The following is a 6,730-nucleotide window of genomic DNA, read 5'->3' on the forward strand; positions in this document are numbered from 1 at the left end:
GGATGATGAGCCAGGAGGATCCCAATATGAGGTCCACCTGGGCAATTTATCCAGATCCTGTCTTAAAATAAAAATTCTCTCTAAACTACTTATGTGAGTAGTTGTAAAACTTTGCATGAATTCATCTTAGGTATGTATATAAATAAAGAGTTTTTTTCCTCTAGTTTTTTGAGATGTGCAGTTTTTTCCATGTAATTAACGTTTGTATTCTATACTTTAGAAAAATTGTACATTTTTTAAAATGAGAAAAAGAGTTACTTATTTGAAACTATAATTTTCCTTTCTAAAATGTCACCTTTTGCTTTTGGTTTCTTATTCAAAGATGATAATTTAGTGGTTTAATCAGTCCTGACATACTGATCTTTGAAAAGGGACTTGATTTCAAATCAGTAATCACCATAAATACTTAAATGATATCATGATATGTAAGTTTTTCTTTTATTAAATATTGCTTTAGTTGTAGATGGACATAATATCTTTATTTATTTATTTTTATGTAGTGCTGAGGATCAAACCCAGTGTCTCACATGTGTGAGGCAGGCGCTCTACACGTGAACTATAGCCCCAGCCCATGATATGTGTGCTTTTTTGTTATTTGGTATAAATGAATGTGTCTACTTAATAATTTGTCAATAAATAAGTTTGAATTTCTTAAACTATGTTGAAGGTAAACTCAAAGAAATGATTACATCGTTTTTAGAATTCAAATTCTACTTTTGAATAAAAAATTATGAATTCAAAAAGTTGAAAATGGTCTTTGTAAATTACATTAATTTTATTATGGAGGCTTATAATTCACCTTTAAACAAGTTGGTTTAATGATTTTTATTCTGTAGAAAGAAGCTAATAAAAATTCCTTATAGTAAATAGGCTGGGGATGGAGCTCACTAGGAGAGTGTTTGTTTGGCATGGGTTCAATCCCCAGCACCACAAAAAAAAAAAAAAAAAAAAAAAAGAAAGAAAGAAAGAAAGAAAAAAAGAAAGAAAGAAAGAAAATATGTTGTTTACAAAAGAGGCATCTTGGATATAACACTACAGGTAATACTCCAAGTAAAATGATATAACAGATATCTTGCAGACTATAAAAAAGTAAGCTGGTGTAGCTATACTAACATGAGACAAAATAAAAGTATGCTTTGACAGTATGGAGATTTCTTTGAAAGCTGGGAATGGAACCACCATTTGACCCAGCTATTCCCCTTCTCGGTCTATTCCCTAAAGACCTAAAAAGAGCATGCTACAGGGACACTGCTACATCGATGTTTATAGCAGCACAATTCACAATAGCAAGACTGTGGAACCAACCTAGATGCCCTTCAATAGACGAATGGATAAAAAAAATGTGGCATTTATACACAATGGAGTATTACTCTGCATTAAAAAATGACAAAATCATAGAATTTGGAGGGAAATGGATGGCATTAGAGCAGATTATGCTAAGTGAAGCTAGCCAATCCCTAAAAAACAAATGCCAAATGTCTTCTTTGATATAAGGAGAGTAACTAAGAACAGAGTAGGGACGAAGAGCATGAGAAGAACATCAACATTAAACAGGGATGAGAGGTGGGAGGGAAAGGGAGAGGGAAGGGAAATTGCATGGAAATGGAAGGAGACCCTCAGGGTTATACAAAATTACATACACGAGGAAGTGAGGGGAAAGGGAAAAATAATACAAGGGGGAGGAATGAATTACAATAGAGGGGGTAGAGAGAGAAGAGGGGAGGGGAGGGGGGATAGTAGAGGATAGGAAAGGCAGCAGAATACAACAGACACTAGTATGGCAATATGTAAATCAATGGAAGTGTAACTAATGTGATTCTGCAATCTGTATATGGGGTAAAAATGGGAGTTCATAACCCACTTGAATCAAAGTGTGAAATATGATATATCAAGAACTATGTAATGTTTTGAACAACCAACAATAAAAAAGAAAAAAAGTATGCTTTGATAAATATAATTAGAAATTAAGAAAAGAAGAATATCTCATAATGATATAAGTCAAATCACCAGGAAATTATGACTTTCTTAAATTTGCAGATGCCATATAAAATAGCCTCAAAAATTGCAAAAATAAATGATGGATGTATACACAATAACTAGGAAATTTAATATCTCTCTTTGGAACTGATAGAATGAACATAGAACTATCTGGGAGGATATACAATATTTGATCCATATGGGTAAAAATAGTGTTTGGGGAAGAGCAATGATGTCTAATCTAGTGAACTACTTGACGAAGTTTTTCACAACTGATGAATTTAGGCAGCATGAGTGAAAAACTGGGAGAATTTCAGCAAATAAAATAACCCAAAGATTTTGAGTGAGTTCTCTAATGCCAAAATTATGTTCTATGTGATTTAAATTGTTAATATCTATTTCCAGTGATAGAATCATATTTAAGAGTCTTTTAATGGTTTAAAACATGAAACTAAATTTGTGAGATAAAATTTTAATTGGCATACTTTAAAAGTCCTCGATGTCGTTTGTTTTAGTAACATTATTTGGCATTTTAAAAAGAGGAGACATAGCCAGTTGCTGTGGCACATGCCTGTAATCCCCAGTGATTTGGGAAGCTAAGGTAGGAGAATTGAAAGTTTGAGGCCAGCCTGGGCAACTTAGACCCAGTTTCAAAAAATAAAAAGAGCTGGGAATATGAAGCAGTGGTAAAGCACCCCTGGGTTTAATCCCCCACCTAAATAAACTAATTAATTAAAAGTAAAATAAAGACGATGAGACAAATTATAAAGTGCATAAATCTCAATGAACTTTTACCCATGTAGTCTGGTCCTAGAATATTTCTAGCATCCTGGAAAGCCCCTCATGCCCCTTTCCAGTGAATACCGCCCTCCACAGAGGTAACAATATTCTGCCTTCTATTTTCATTAATATTATATACCTATTAACATAGATGTGTTCTTGAATGTCATGTAAATGGAATTGTACATATGTCCTTTTCTGTGTTTGGTATCTTTCTTTCAATAGGGTTTGTGAGAGAAAAAAAGCTTGTTAGGATATTAATTGAAACTGTGTTGATTGTTTAGATCAACTGAGTATTGACAAAACACAGTGTGACTTCCAATTCATGAATATGGTATTTCTATAGGTCTTCATTAACTTATTTCAGAAAGGTTTTCTTTCATTAGATTTATTCTACTATGTAAATATATATGTGTATATATATATAAATATATATACTTATTCTACTATGTAAATATATTTATGCTACTATGTAAATATATTGCAAAAATTGTATATTCTGTTGTTTGTTGCTAGTATACAGAAATTCAGTTAAGTTTGTATGATGACTTTGTATTCAGTGACCTTTTCTAATTCATTTATTGATTAGAATTGTAAATTACTTTCAATTTTCTATATTTTTAGTCATATATGTGAGGGTAAAAACATTTTTTCTTCTTATCTCTTTAACTTTTATTTCTATGGCTTCCTTTATTTCATTGGCTAGGCCTCCTGAACACTATTGAAAAGAAGTGATGATAGGGAACATCGTTCTCCTTTTCAAAGAAAAACACACATTATTTCTCCTAAATGTGATGTTAGCTACAGGAATATTATTTTTTTAGAAAAGTTTTCAGAAAAAGAATATAGGCAAACTTACTTGATAAATAATCATATGAACGGGATTAAATCTGGAAGAGTGATATAGCTGTTTTTTATTATTTATTTGAAATAATTTATTCTTAGATTATAAAGAACAAAATGCAGAACATGGAAAGTAAAAAAATGGCTTATTTTGTGCTGTTTGGAGCATATATTGAATATTTAGCAATAAGCTACATTTTAGAGAGACCACTGACCAAGTGGAGTGACTGCCTAGAAAGAGGAAATGAGGATACTAAGGGTTTTGCAAACCATCTAGGATAAGGAATTATTGAAAGAATGCGGGTAGGCTGGACATTCAGTGTGTCAGGTAGAAAAGGAAATAAACTTGTGTGCATCACAATGATGGAAATAGGATGAGAAGGTGAAAGTCACAATGAGTAAATAGCACCGAATATAAGAAATACTGTTATAATAATTAGAATTTTCTGATAATGGAAATAGCCTTGTCTTGGGAATGAGTAGGTGTAGAATAATTGGTAATGTTCCAGCACAGCTTGGATGGTTTTGATGGGTTTCCTGCCATTGGCAAGAGGTGGTGCTACTTGACTTCTTTATTGGGAAGGAAGTCATACTAGACAATTTTTTGAATTGACTCAAATATTACAGCTGTGATTTTGTAGAAATCCTTTATAGGAAATATGTTCTCTCTCCCTTTTACATTTGAAAGATGTGCCTGAAATCTGAATTCCAGAAATAGTGTTCAAAAATAAGTACATCTTCCATTGAATTGTTGACATTTGATCTGTAGAAAGATTCTAAGGAAATGTGTCCACATAAGGAAGTAATAAAATATTAAATGACTGGCTTAGAAAAAAGAGAAAATAGCCTTAATTTTACTTCAATCATTTTATCTTTTCTGTTGCCTCAAAAGTAGTAATATTCTCAAGAGAGTTTTTAAAATATATATATTGTTTAGTCCATGATAACATGATTGTTCAAAGATGTCTAAAGATGGGAATCTGGACCCAGACCAATTGCTCAACTTAAAGCTCTGGCTTTCTGACCTTGGTCAAGTTATTTATAAACTCTAAAAAACCACACTTTTCCCCTGTGCAAGATGAAGATGACCATGGGTTATCTAAAGGACTGTTGAGGAGTTGAAGGGTGGGGGGAAGTCTTACAAAGCGCTTAGCCTTTTTCTTGCTCATTGAATGGTCTAAGAAACTTAGGTTTCCCTAAGAGTTAGCTAGTCTTGTAGGAAAAATATTTCTTTGAGGCAATCAGTACTCCAAGCATGTAGAACTTAATCACATAGCTTGAAAAGATAGTAAAGAGAATAATAAAATATTATACAACCATCTAGTAGTTTTCTTAGGATTTGAGTGTTAGGAAAATGCTGATTAACCCATAATCTTCAGATGACAGTTAGGATTGTGCATCTCCCTTTTTCTGTATCCCTCTCCTTATCTTTGCTGAAGCTAGGATTTTTCAAGCACATTTGTGTAAAGAAGTAGGAGCTGCCACCCGGAACTTCACGGGAACTTCTGATGGAACTCACATGCTTAATTTCCATACTGATATTGAGGAAAGGAAATATTAAATATAAATGCTGCTAGTAAAACATCAACAGTAGTACTCATATACTACACAGTACTCATAGACTACATCCCCTGCCCCCATAATACACAAGCACAAACATGCTGACATAAACCAGGCTTCCATTCTGAGGAGTCAAAGAAAGAAAAAAATGAAGGAAAATATGTATCTAACATTTATTGATGATTGCTTTATGAATTGGGTATCCTTACATTTTCTTACATGGAGGTGAGCACCTCAGGGAATTATAAAGGGTGCTGGGTATCAGTATGGACCAGGATTTGAGTTGCTTCTAGAATTCCTTATCTCATAGCAACTCAGAGTGAAATTGCCATGGCAAAAGGGAACCTAGCTGAATAAGCAGGGCAGTGTTTGGACAGCATTTCTCTAGCATTACTAAGAGCTAGCATTACTCAGGAACACCGAGTTCCTCCCACCCCACTTGCAGGTGGCTGTCTATGGCTTCCTTACAATTGGTGGACTGATGGAGTTGGTGTGCTTGCTGTGAGGAGGTGGACATTATTACTGCAGAACTCCTTCTTCTCCTGCAATGCCTTTGCTATTGAGTAATGTTTTCTGTAGATGATTTCTGCACTAATGAGGGCTCATTTTACTCACCAGAGGTTTGCTAGATTTTAAGGATTCCAGAAAGCATTGCCATGGAGAAGCTGCTATGCTTGGCAGCCAAAGCCCCTCTCCACCTCTGTCACTGCTTCCTGAGAAGAAATGTTTTGTTTTTCAGTCAAATTCTGAAAGCTTCTCCCTGGTTAGCATTTGATTTTGGACTTGGGTCCTGAAATGAAAATCTAGATGGATCATAGAGAGAGAAACTGTCCTTCAACATTCCCTCACGCTGAGGGTTCTGAGTCCAGCTTCGGCCTGCCAAGTGATGCCTTTAGAAAAAACATACCCCACAGGGGAACACTTGTGCTCTGTTACAGCATCTTTCCTCAGCTTTGAAGAGTTAGGAACTTTTCAGCTGAGAATCATTAGGGTGTGGGGAAAACGGTTGTTAGAGTTAAAAAAAAAAAAGAAATAGCAAGAAGGGGCCATCCGTAGTGACTCAAACCGTATAAATTGAGTCCTTTAAAAGTTGTTGTCCAAATATCTCACAAAGTGACCATCTCAAATGGCTTTGAGCTTTTGAGTACAGGTAGTAGAAGTCTAGTTAACCTTTTGAGTTAATATGGCTTCAAAATATAGGCGGTCTCACGCTCTTTATCCTTTTCTGGTAATATTTTCCATAAAAGAGTGAGGAAAGCCATACTTGCTTATTATTTTTCCACAAAGTAAAAAAATTTTACTCAGCACCTCTTGGCTTCCACTTCAACAGGACCACACCCAAGGTTGGCCACAGGAGCAGATGGTCAGCTGGCAGATATTTGCCATCTTCATGACTGTGTTGGGATGTAATCAGCCCATGTGACTTCACTTCTCCTGGACTCTCATTAACGTAGATCTCATAGCATACACACAGCAAAGTGAGTGTGCACAGCCTTAGAGAAGTCTCAGGCCAAGGGTGGAGATGACTGTGGGCCGCCCTTTTGTTGAAGGGTCATAGGCACAAGCACCA

The sequence above is a fragment of the Urocitellus parryii genome, chromosome 12 (assembly GCF_045843805.1).
Source record: "Urocitellus parryii isolate mUroPar1 chromosome 12, mUroPar1.hap1, whole genome shotgun sequence".
Lineage (NCBI taxonomy): Eukaryota > Metazoa > Chordata > Mammalia > Rodentia > Sciuridae > Urocitellus > Urocitellus parryii.